This window comes from Argopecten irradians, chromosome 2 (assembly GCF_041381155.1).
Source record: "Argopecten irradians isolate NY chromosome 2, Ai_NY, whole genome shotgun sequence".
NCBI classification, from domain to species: Eukaryota; Metazoa; Mollusca; class Bivalvia; order Pectinida; family Pectinidae; genus Argopecten; species Argopecten irradians.
Window position 1 is genome coordinate 54,758,713 of NC_091135.1, and position 13,154 is coordinate 54,771,866.

The 13,154-nt window shown below is 38.6% G+C and overlaps 1 protein-coding gene across 1 annotated transcript in view; it reads left to right on the plus strand.

Annotated features, from left to right (window-relative positions):
* Positions 1-5,654: 5,654 nt before the first annotated feature.
* The window catches only part of LOC138315971 (formin-J-like), a 45,363-nt gene continuing 37,863 nt past the window's right edge, over positions 5,655-13,154 (plus strand). The window contains exons 1-2 of the mRNA XM_069257407.1: positions 5,655-6,023; positions 10,473-10,935. The gene's annotated coding sequence lies outside the window, so the exon portion shown is untranslated. The remainder of the gene's footprint in view (positions 6,024-10,472; positions 10,936-13,154) is intronic.

A 13,154-nucleotide genomic window follows, 5' to 3' on the forward strand; every position in this document is an offset into this window, starting at 1 on the left:
ACAGCGTTCTAGTATTCTTCCAATTTCGCAAGATATCGTCTGGTCTTTGCTCAGAGAGCCAGCTACTTTCCATGGGCTCATGGAAAAGTACAACGAGGAGCATGAACACGGCAAATGAACACAAGTTTCAAGGCATGTCTGATATGGGAATTGTTTGTGAACAATCAGGTTGTATTACTCTTAAGCCAAGGAAATGTTTCAGAGGAGGACGTAGCCACGTACCCACAGATAGCGCAGGGGATAGTAGGCGATAGTAGAAAGCACATGGCAGTAAACGTTACGGAACTATTTTTAAAGTCCGTATGCTATTACCGCCATATATTAACATTATTTGGCATTGTAAAGTGTCTAAATCATTTGAGAAAAAGGGATAAAGAGTTTGCACGAGGTTGATTCTGTTAGAAATTGTCTGATACCTCGACATGTAAATATCCCAATCCTCACATACCCGTGCTTCACCAAGTCATTAGATGCAACGCCAGTAACCCCAGCTGTTCAAGATATAGATGTACGGTTGACAAATCCTGGCGCGTACTGATCCCGCTGGCTTCTGCATTCCACAATCAACAACAATTGCCAACTAACAAGGAGGACAGAGAGTGGTACACACCTACCAGATGAAAGAGGAAACATACTAGTAGCGTAGAACTGCTGAAGCGGTTAGAAGATTGTCACCCCTGTAAGAAAGAAACCATATCATACAAGTGGAGAGGGAAGCCCCGTCATTGCTGGCATCACATAACATGATCCAATGAATGGATGGCTATAATCCTCTAGTGTTGTTATGTAACAGAAGACGAAGATTTGAGATGAAGTTGCTGTGGTCATCATGGGACCAACTTACTGAAAATAGACAAACAAAAAGTTATATAAAAGGAAATTGTGCCAATAGGGAAGAGAAGAGATATACTTCACCACTTCAATTCCGACAAATAGAATGAACAAATACAAAGCAAGACACTGCATATGAACGATTTTATAATAAAAAGGTCCACGAAAACCACTGCTATGGTGCAGAGTGGAACATCTATGGAACTTATAGTAACTGACTTTCGTGAATCACTAGAGACGGATGCAGGGAATAGATACACGTTGGTTGTTAGTGGCTGTACCAACTGGACCGACAAACTGATAGCTGGATGCAGTCTTCTTGCTCTGATTTCGACCGTCGTATAATGGAAACATACAAGGGTTACTTTGGTAATATATATGGATAACTTTTCCTATTAGGTTCAAATCCTAAATGTATAAATATTTGTCATTAGATAGCCTAGTAATTCATTATGTCTGTACTTATTTTCTCATATTACTATACAAAAAAAAACATAAACAAAAATCCCAATTACTGAATGAATGTCAACTGGGCCAGCACTTAAACTGATGAGATACTAATCTGTATTTTTACATCTCTCTGAAAACTAATCAAAAACCTTTTAACCATTAAAGCTGATCAAAGATAAAATTCCCCTTAATCTTAATGAGGTTTTCTCGCAGTCTTGTATTCGTAGTTTAAATATGAAAATGCATTATCTGAAGAAATGCGTACATTTTAGAATAACCGGGGTTGATGGTTGATCCGAGTGAACCTATGTATTTAATCTCAAAACCGCCACAGGCAAGTTAAATACTCGTATTTATCTCAAAATATAGGACATTTTTACACAAAAACAGGTCTATGAAAATGTTTTACAAATACAAACTGTGGGGATAAGCGATAATACAAATAATTAGATGTCACGTGACCCGGCGTCTTGGTGACAGATACCCAGTGTGTAATGTAACACGCCAATTTCCCCAGCACGTCTTTTGTCTGGCCGGGATTTTACACCGCTGAACTCGATCAACCCCCTCCCGGAACTCAGCCTTTTAACTCAGGCCCGAAACTCATTTTCTGTATTTATTTTAATTACAAGTAACCTATGTAACCATGGCGACAAGAGAAATGCGATCCTTCCACAGGTGCCATGACTCGACATTTTGGCTGATACACCAACCACTTTATATAGTAACATAAAATATCTATCAATTATGGCTCATGTTATATTGAGGCCATCAAACCGAATTAGATTGATTAGTTATGACTTGTAGACCTTTCAGATATGAAACCTCATGAATAAAGATAATTTCAAGTGTCTAAATGGTATTTTATGATAACACGACATATATATTGAAATGCTGGAATGTATTTGTGATCTTAGCTATACAACGTTTCAAGAAAAGAGAAATCCTTATAAGATCAATGATCTCTTTACACTTTTCTAAACATTGAAATTCACAATCACTGCATCACTAAGTAGATTTATGTCAACTATATCAACTATACTTATCTTATAATCCCTCCTTTATTTTAGTGCTACAAATGTAAACTGTTTTAATTTCTATGGCTGCACTTACATTGTTAGCTAATTAAATATCGGAAATGCACTTCGATTATGGGGCATTTCAGTTTACTTGGGTGTATGTCATACGGCAAAATATAGGTTACCATGCTGGATATAGACATGAAGTATTGCGTTCCAGTGCCTCATGGCATAATCTGATAAAATGATGACAAGCTTTTAAGGTACATCGAATTCAAAATGTAGGTCATTGTGATCTGATTTGGGTATGCCTCATCAAGTTAAGTATGAATTTTCAATGTACATATTGAACAATAGTTATTATAAATATATTTTGGGTAGTTTTAAAAATTAGGTTAATCGTTGTTCTGCTACATAGGTAGTCTTAACTAGCTCTATGTTGGAGATCTGCTGACAAAGCATATGGCGGAAGTTTGTTCTGATGGTACATGATTATCCCCTACCAATAGGCATTGATTCGTCGTCAGAGGTCCTGGATGACTTTGGATATGATGGATATCAACTACCCCATGGAATATCTTTTACATCAACGTTAGTTCAGTGGACCTGTATTTCAAGGTTTTCCATTAACGACATTTGATGTTTTGGAGGACCTCCATGGTAAGACAACTTTGTAGTTGTTGGATAAAAACGAACAATCCGAATGGTAGTTAATCAGTGTTGAGGATATTCTGCCAATTGATACATCCTTGATGTTACTTTTGATCCGTCGCCTCTAAAGTTCCCTCTACAAGAAACACAAGAATCTATTCATAATCTGATTATCATATATAAGGGGTACATTTGGTCTTCTGCCACTTGCATTCCCGTTGAGGTCTTCTGCCACATTGACTCCCATGACCTTATCAGGGCTGGGGTCATCTGCCACGTGGTTTCCCGGAACTTAAAAGGATTGAGGTCTTCTGCTACATGGATTGACATTACTTTATCAGGATTTGGGTCATCTGACACGTGGATTCCAATGACTTTGTCAGGATTTGGGTCTTCTGTCACGTGGATTCCAATGACTTTATCAGGGTTGGGGTCATCTGCCATGTGGATTCCAATAACTTTATCAGGGTTGGGGTCATGTGACACGTGGATTCCAATGACTTTATCAGGGTTGAGGTCTTCTGCCACGTGGATTCCAATGACTTTATCAGGGTTGACTTTAGCAAACCTATATGCTTCGGTATATACTATACGTGGATGATTACCAGAAATATGCTCTCTCCTCAAGATGACTCGCCCCATCGACCATACTCACAGGTTAGTGCTTTCTGCACAAATCTACAGGCTTTATCGAAGGCTCCTACAGTTCATACTTCTAAGGGCGCAAGTGAGTGTCAAAGCCATTGGGAACGGATTTCCCCATTGGTTTTAAAGTTAGTCATACATACCGCTTTTATTCTATCAGTGAGTCAGTATTTACACGTGCGTTGGACCATCACTTTATGAAGAAGTACCTTTTAAATGTATTTTTTCGATTCTATACACCGCGGTTAGACTTGCACTAGAAAAGCAAAAGATGTCCTGTGCTTTGGAAAATAGTTTATGAAATTAGTCACAGCAAAATGAAAAGAACGTCCGTTCTTTATAGGAAATAATGATGAAATCTATAACAGAGAAGAAAACTCAAGATTTTCTTGAAACCACTCGCGAACAGATTTTTACGTCTGCAAGCCGTAGAAGACATGTTGTATCGACGTCTGGTCGCGTCATCATAACAACAGATTTATCTGTACATAATACCGTAACCATATATATTTCCAGAAAGCATTCAACTCAATTTAAAGAATACGACCCGCTTTCCTTGTTTCACACAAATAACTCTTAAGTGTAATAAGCAATGGCGCCCAATCCGAAAGTCGAGTTAATTCTGAACAATGTACCAGTTAAGACATAATTTAGATAGGGACAATAAAGTCTCTGTATACAACTTTTCGTCCGAAATATTGCTTATTTTGTATGCGTCTCTGGTCTCTTTACATTATACATTGACACTGTGGTGCAAATGTTCTTGTGTAGCCACAGACACGGGCAAGGATGGCTAAAGTCGGTAAAAATGGTGTGAATGTATCCAGTATAACTTCTTATGAAATAGAAAAATAAAATCTCTCGTCAAAATCTGTCTGCGTACGAAGAAATTAATTTAAAGTATAGCAATCCCAAAACGTCCTCCCGGCTGACTATGTCCGTGGTTACATTTCCACGCAGCCTCGCTTTCAATGCTTTCAACTTTTTTTATTTCAGTGGTCAGAACTGGGAAACGTAAGTAGAACTTGACCGTCGTATTAATATGTGAGAACTTCTGGAAGGCCAATGAACGCATTTAGACTGGTTTTCTTTGCCCGACTATTCACTTTAATATTACTTATGCTCGTGGTCTATACTAATATACAAGTATCTGATGTTTTTTAAGTTCCAATTTATAAAGAATGTGAAAATAATATTTATAAAACTGACCATCAATTGTGTTAATAATTCAGACTTAATTCAACAACACAATGTCTTAATAATATTTATAAAACGAACTGACCATCAATTGTGTTAATAATTCAGACTTAATTTAACAACACAATGTCTTAATAATATTTATAAAACGAACTGACCATCAATTGTGTTAATAATTCAGACTTAATTTAACAACACAATGTCTTAATAATATTTATAAAACGAACTGACCATCAATTGTGTTAATAATTCAGACTTAATTTAACAACACAATGTCTTAATAATATTTATAAAACGAACTGACCATCAATTGTGTTAATAATTCAGACTTAATTTAACAACACAATGTCTTGTTTGTTTCTTTGATTTAGCGGAATCTCTTAATTACTTCTATACAGAATCAAAGCATACGCCCCCGCGGGACTTCCACTTTACACATCACGTCAAACTGTGACTAAATGTCTTTTAATCGATCTATGTGGACGAGTGGTGACGAAACGTCCATTGGATACTTATCTTTAATACCTATATTTGTTTACACGCGGCATTGTTCGCCACTGACCACCGGGTTTATCCCGCTAAGATGTTATTGTATAGTTTTATCTAGCGGGATCAGCACACAAGGGTCTCCTTATCCCTGCCCATTGTACATATGGAAACAAATATTGATGTAGCCCACCTTTCACATAAGTAGAATTATCTATTTCCCTGAAAGGGATCGAAACATGCTTGTGTAAAATCGCCAGTGATGTGTGTCGCGCGCTACACGCTGGAATGTATATAGGTAAATAACGAAAACTCGCTAAGTAATATATAGATACTTGATAGGAACACAGGTATATAAATGTCGTATATATAGGAAGTGTCCCCGGGCCTTCTGTGGCCCAAAAACTTTTCTTCACGCTACACTCACATATGCCCTGAAACCGACTTTAGCAGGTTTTGTCAACGTCCATTCAGGGAATTTTGTCAAGCGTCTCTGAATAGAGGAGGTTGTGTCAAAATATTTTAAAGGTGTCCCATACAAGCCAGCGTACAGGTATTTTACAGGTGAGAGCTGACGTTAGTGATAAATTACCGGTACTGTCAGAGGAGTTATTGTCAGCGGACCAGTAGTAAGTAGGGGATATACAGACAAACGTGCGGAGACCCTCCCGAGCCAGGAATCCGTGCCGAGACCCTCCCGAGCCAGGAAACACGTCTCCAGGAACAATCTCTTTAATCTGCAAGGTAAGCATTATCTGTTTATTTTTCAGTTCAAATCGGCTTAGGTATTTCTGGTATTTCAATATGCATTTCAGTATAGTGAATGAAACTGGCATAGATAGCTAATGTGGGTATGTTGTTTTTCTTATATTCAAATATGCTACCTGGAGATAATGATAAATATTTTACAAGTCGATTGAATTGACCTATTAAATATGCTTTATAGCAATACGAGAGCATTATTTTAAATGTTTTAAGTTCGAAATAATTACAATGTGTGCATGGTTTTTTTTTTAATTTGGAAGCTTTTCAGCTTCAGCAGTGAAGTTCCAAGGGAACTTCAGAACTCGCAACAGAACACTTAATCTGTTAAACGGACACTTAATCATTTCGATGCCCCAACGTACAAATATCATGTGAGATTCCATATGGCTTGGTAATAAATATGTCAACAATTTCTGGGCATGATATGTTTGTCACTATTTAATTGTGATGTTACGTCACCAAATGATGTATGTGACGTCACCAAGTGATTACGCATCTTCGATATGACAACATGTGACGACGTACATATTTTGTTATTTGTGCTGAAAGTGTATTTATGTTGCATCAACGAAATACTGCGAATGTGAATTGTGTGTATTGTTTTCTTTTTTTCTCTCTCTACAAACTTATATTAAGATGAGTAGTCAATCAAAATTGATTTAAACATGTCATTAATTTAGTCTACACTTGTACATATAAAAACCCCCGTCCTTGTCAGTACCGCCTAATACATTAACGTATATAGCGAGAGATATGTGTATTGTAGGTAGAAATAGGTCACGGTTGATTAACATGTCAGGAATGTGATACACATGAATGACAAGCAGTGCCACACATCATGTACTGTATATCATTAAGATAAGTAAACATTTTTTTTTAAAATCAATAAGCTTTACCATGCAAATAATTGCACATAAAGAACTGTAGGAGTCTCATCGTACTTAACCGGACATGAAGTATCTCCTTAAATTTTACACAAGTATATACTCTGTTAAAAGGTCTAACGTCGAATAAATTAGTTTTAAATTATTAACCTAAAGCTGAAGTGGTTTCTTGTATGACTGTATGAGTAGCTCTGCGAGGTACATTGGTGTTGTGTCTCCTTGTGATGCCACCTCACTGGAACATACAGTCTGAGATACCGAGCAGCACACCCCACTCAGTCACATTACGCTGGAGATTCTCTCGATGGTAATCAGAAGTATGATCTACCATTGGTATAGCCTATGGTGTGTTCAGGGGATATAACACAGCATATATCATAATAGGAAAAAGCCTAATAATATAGGTAGGTATAGGCTAGCAGACAACCATTTAGAAAGAAGAGAACATACAATATCCTATATTTAATCTCCGTTTAAATCAGTAGCCCTCTGTCTACGGGACAGATTTCTACTTAATAGTGCTACATCACTGCATATTTGCCGCACTAATTATTAAGTAGTTCACTCTACTGTGCTAATTACATTTGTCAACAGAATCCAGAAAAGTTATGTCAAACACAATTGATCGTATATATAGTTGGTTTCGGTCGTGCTGCTCCTCTGAAGTCCAAACCATGTATTATCTTACAATTAAATTGGGCATCGAACAAAAGTCTTTGAAATTCTGTCATCTTTACATACACCCTTGTGTCAATAAGCTGTATTATTTTGCGGATTTTATCGGGATCTTTTCATCTGCCCAAAATACACCGACTGTGTTTTTGTTTGGGGGGTCCTTTGTATATTATCAAACAGCAGCGAACAAATGGATTATTTCGTATGGGACACGTACACAACAGAACGTATTAGTTTCCGAGGACAAAACCGATCGCGTGTTTAACAGAAGTCTGTGTTGGAGCGAGCCATCTTTTGAGCTCCACCCGATATCTCCAAACAATGGGACAGGCAAACTTAGCTTTTACAATTTGTCCACCACAGCAAACTCGAAAATCTTAGGGTCAATCTGCATCTCATAAAGGTGTTTCATAATTTCTTAAATATTTTAGCATTTTCTATATTACTACGTTTTTGTATTCATTTACCCCTTTATTTGATAAAAGGAGTTTGAACTTGGAATAATTTTCAAAATGGAGTTTTTACTTTAACATAGGTCAATCAACATGAACAAATCATTCGTTTGTGTGCGGACTAGCCCGGGGCTGAACTAGTATATAACTCTGTTTTCTGGGGTCGCATAGTTATCCCGGAGCATTGACGGGTACTCCGATAGTGGGCCGGGACATCAAGGAGACAGTTTTAGCGATGCAATCGACACTTCGCTCCAATAAACAGACAACACACATCTCTTAGTTTCATTCTGACCAAGTCTCCCTCCGGGTCCTGAGCACCCGAGCATGGACAACTCCGCTGTAAATACAGTATAGTTATCTTCTAATCCATGTCAGAAACATATAATACATAGAGGATGGAAACTCTTTCTCTGTTTGACAGGCAGAGGGACCTCTGGTTTAAAAGCATTTTCCCTCGGCTAACTACTTTAAAGTGGGTTTTTTTAAACATGATATATTTGCATCAACATTAGTTTAAACATTATATTATGGTTTGATGTGACCAGTTTTCCCAATTGATATTAATTAAAAAGATTTTTGAAAGCATGAAAATCAGCAATTTCACCTGGTTTTTTTTTTCGAAAATCAGACATTCAAAACCGGAAGTGCATTTTGTTTTATTAATATCTAAGTCAAAATAGTTTTTTTTCTATCCAAAATCGTACTCAAACTATCTGAAAATTACTGATTTTTTTAAGATATCAAAGTTATTCTGCTGTATTTAACTATTTAAGAGTTTATCTAAAAAACCCTAAGCACATACAGAGGTTCATCTGTCAATCTCTATATGTGTATATGTTCGGCGTCGGAGCGAGCGGAAACTCAGTCTCAACGTAGTTTTCAAAGAAACCTGTCATGAATGTCAATGAATCAAATATATCTACATTTACATCACTCCGTAACGTGCAATATGTACCTTACTGACTAGGCTTTATATCTCCATCCCGAACCGAACTGACTGTAAAAGGTCAACGGGAAAAGGTCAAGGATATATGTTACGTCTTTTCATTAATGTTTTCGCCATAAGATTTTCATTCGTCGATGAAACGCAGCAATAAAGTTTGCGAAGGCCATAGTAATTTTATAATACTGTAGTTGGTCACGGAGCAGATCCGCCATTTGAAGTCAGTGGATCTAATCAATGTCAAAGGTCAAACGCTGTTTCTTTCCAGACGTGTACTTTAATTGTTAAACGCCTTGATCTTTTCTTTTGTGTAATTTTGTAAAATGACCAAAATCCAAGATTTCTTTGATGATGTAGCAGTTAAGCGAAGCGAAGTATGACGATGGGATGACACTTACTCAACAGTGGCACTCTGTTTAAAGCTAACAGTACTTTATCTCCATTGCTGGCCTTGCGGGGCAAACCTATCGCCACAGTTATTGGTGAAAACCTACGGATCACAGGTACAAATGATATCATGCATGACTTCACAATACGCCTGAGAAATATCGTTCCATCAGCCAATTAACCTATCCCAATACCTTACTACGGCCTGGGGTTTCCCGATGTTGTGTGGCTGACATCAGTCTGGAACCAGAGTGTTTCTTTTCCAGTCCAGTACCAGAACGGAAATAGCTTGACCTTGCGTCTTTCCGTTCCTGGACATATATAGAAAAACTACTTTGGTATTTATTATGGATTGATATCCCACTGTCATATAGTTAGGTTAAAGCCAGTAAGCGTTCGGTGTCCTTAGAAACTACCATCGAACATATGGTCAGTTTGTCACGGAATCGAGCTTATATCGGTAAGTTTTATAAAGTCGTTGGCCATGCACCCAGTAAAGATTTGTGACCTTGTCCGTGACATAAACGAGTAAGTCACGACAAGATGCCATGGTTGCAATTTGAGAAGGTACCAATGTGTAGACGAGCCAATTGGTGGAACAAAGTAATGCACTATAGAAAGTAATGTATGGTGGGCAAACTGCTATAGAGTTGATGGTGAATTGGAAGATACTTTTGAAGGACAGAGCTCAGACTGGAAAGGTATTTGGTGCCCAGTGTTTTAGTTTTTGGCTGTTCGTTAAGGGGACTGAGGTTGTAATACCGAAGAAAGTAAGCTCACTCACATCCATTATACCTGGTTAGATTTCTGTGCTATTCAATCCCGCTGTAGATTATGCTATGAACCGCCTTCCATTTGTAGCATTAAGTGATGATTTATAGTTAGTTTCTGTATCTAAATGTCTCTTCCGAAATTGTATACACGTACAAATGGCGTCCGTGTGTCCTCCACGTCCAACTGTTTAACCCATCAGCTGATGTCCTCGTTCTGTTTGCGTTCCGTTGTATTTTGTTCATGCTTCACTTATGAAAATGTAAAGAGAAGAGATTTTTGTGTAGTTTTACCTGATTGTTCTGTTGTACAGGTGAAGACTGTCACGCTTGGCTGACTGAGAAGATGACTCCCCTAAGCTTTACCCGCTGACTCCCCCATACACCTCGAGGACGGACTAGTATTCGCCAACGATTCAACACCCACCGATATTTTGCACTTTTGGTGGTTTGTGCCAAAGTGGATGTTTTTCTTCCCGAATTACGAGCGGTGTGTCATCTGTTAAATTGTAGGTGTAACGTGTGTAATGAGGAGATAGGAGTTTACCAGACGTGTGTAAAGTACGGGTATTTGGGCACATTACGGATACAGGGTTGTCAAACTACGACTTTATATACGGTGTGTCGTGAAACTACTTTCGGAGCCAGGATTCACAACTGGACACCTGTGATCGCATACCATTCATATAATTATATATTAGTACGACATTCCAACGACATCAGAGCGATGACCGTCCGCTGGACGACACAAGCACAAACTGACCATGTCCGGAGTGGGTAAGTCAGCCTTAATATACTTATTTATCTAGAGGTGACCGCACTTTGTCATACTTACGCCAGGAACGGAACTTAGTGACCAACGATAATGCATAATGTTATTTATATGTTATGATCCAACTGGTTTGTAATTGAATCCATTGACAATAATATTGTCACGTTAAGAATCATGATTCATTATTTTAATGATAATAATGATAAAAAAATTCCATTGGAAATCAAGATTGAGGCAATCACAATAAAAAGTGATTGTTCCTACAACAATCACGATTAGTTGATCGATCACAATCACTATCGTTGGTTTCAATCGCAATCATAATATCTGCATTTGCAATCATGAATCGATGTCCCAAGCACGATCGTGATTGCTGAAGAAAAATCTATATGTATGGAAAAATCATATTTTAGAAATACGACTAATCATTATGATATTGATTACGATAAGTGCTTTAATCACATTTCAATTTAACAATACTAGTAATGATTTACTGTATTTAATAGTAACCACAACAATAACAATCATTTATCCATGCTAAGGACGTTGTTCGGATTGCTGACATTAGCTTCTTCTGATGCTGTAGTTTCTTCTGATGCTGTAGCTTCTTCTGATGCTGTAGTTTCTTCTGATGCAGACTGTTACATACCGAGTGGTATAGAGACTTAGTGACATGCTACCTGTACTCGGTGACCCATGTACTGATATCGATACCGGGGTATTCTTTCATATAGATATTTCAGGAATGTGTCGTGAACGCAGAGCGCCGTGTGTCAGAGAGAAGTCAGTATTGTTTAGTGTAAATAGAGACTGATCACCTCTGTCAGTAGGAAGTAATGAGTAACACAGTCGTGTGGTCTGTAACTGTTTATATATGTCAATAGCCCACAGGTATGTACTACCACAGGGACAGGAGAGACAGCCAGGGGGATATGTATACTACACATAGGGGCAGGAGAGACAGGAAGATATGTATACTACACATAGGGGCAGGAGAGATAGGGGGGTATATATACTACACATAGGGCAGGAGAGATAGGGAGATATATATACTACACATAGGGCAGGAGAGACAGGGGGATATGTTTACTACACATAGGGGCAGGAGAGACATGGGGATATTTATACTACACATAGGGGCAGGTGAGACAGGAGGGTATGTATACTACACATAGGGAAGGAGAGACAGGGGGATATGTATACTACACATGGGGGCAGGTGAGACAGGAGGGTATGTATACTACACATAGGAAAGGAGAGACAGGGGGATAAGTATACTACACATAGGAGCAGGAGAGACAGGGGAATATGTATACTACACATAGGGGCAGGAGAGATAGGGATATCTATACTACACATAGGGCAGGAGAAACAGGGGATATGTATACTACACATAGAGGCAGGAGAGACAGTGGATATGTATCCTACACATAGGGCAGGAGAGACAGGAGGATATGTATACTATACATAGGGGCAGGAGAGACATGGGGATATGTATACTACACATAGGGCAGGAGAGACAGGGGGATATGTATACTACACATAGGAGCAAGAGAGACATGTGGATATCTATACTACACATAGGGGCAGGTGAGACAGGAGGGTATGTATACTACACATAGGGAAGGAGAGACAGGGGGATATGTATACTACACATAGGGGCAGGTGAGACAGGAGGGTATGTATACTACACATAGGGAAGGAGAGACAGGGGGATATGTATACTACACATAGGAGCAGGAGAGACAGGGGGATATGTATACTACACATAGGGAAGGAGAGACAGGGGGATATGTATACTACACATAGGGGCAGGTGAGACAGGGGGATATGTATACTACACATAGGGGCAGGAGAGATAGGGGATATGTATACTACACATAGGGGCAGGAGAGATAGGAGGATATGTATACTACACATAGGGAAGGAGAGACAGGGGGATATGTATACTACACATAGGGAAGGAGAGACAGGGGGATATGTATACTACACATAGGGGCAGGAGAGACAGGGGGATATGTATACTACACATAGGGAAGGAGAGACAGGGGGATATGTATACTACACATAGGGGCAGGAGAGACAGGGGGATATGTTTACTACACTTAGGGAAAGAGAGACAGGGGGATATGTATACTACATATAGGGGCAGGAGAGACAGGGGGATATGTATACTATACATACTACATAGGGGCAGGAGAGATAGGGGGTATCTATAATACAC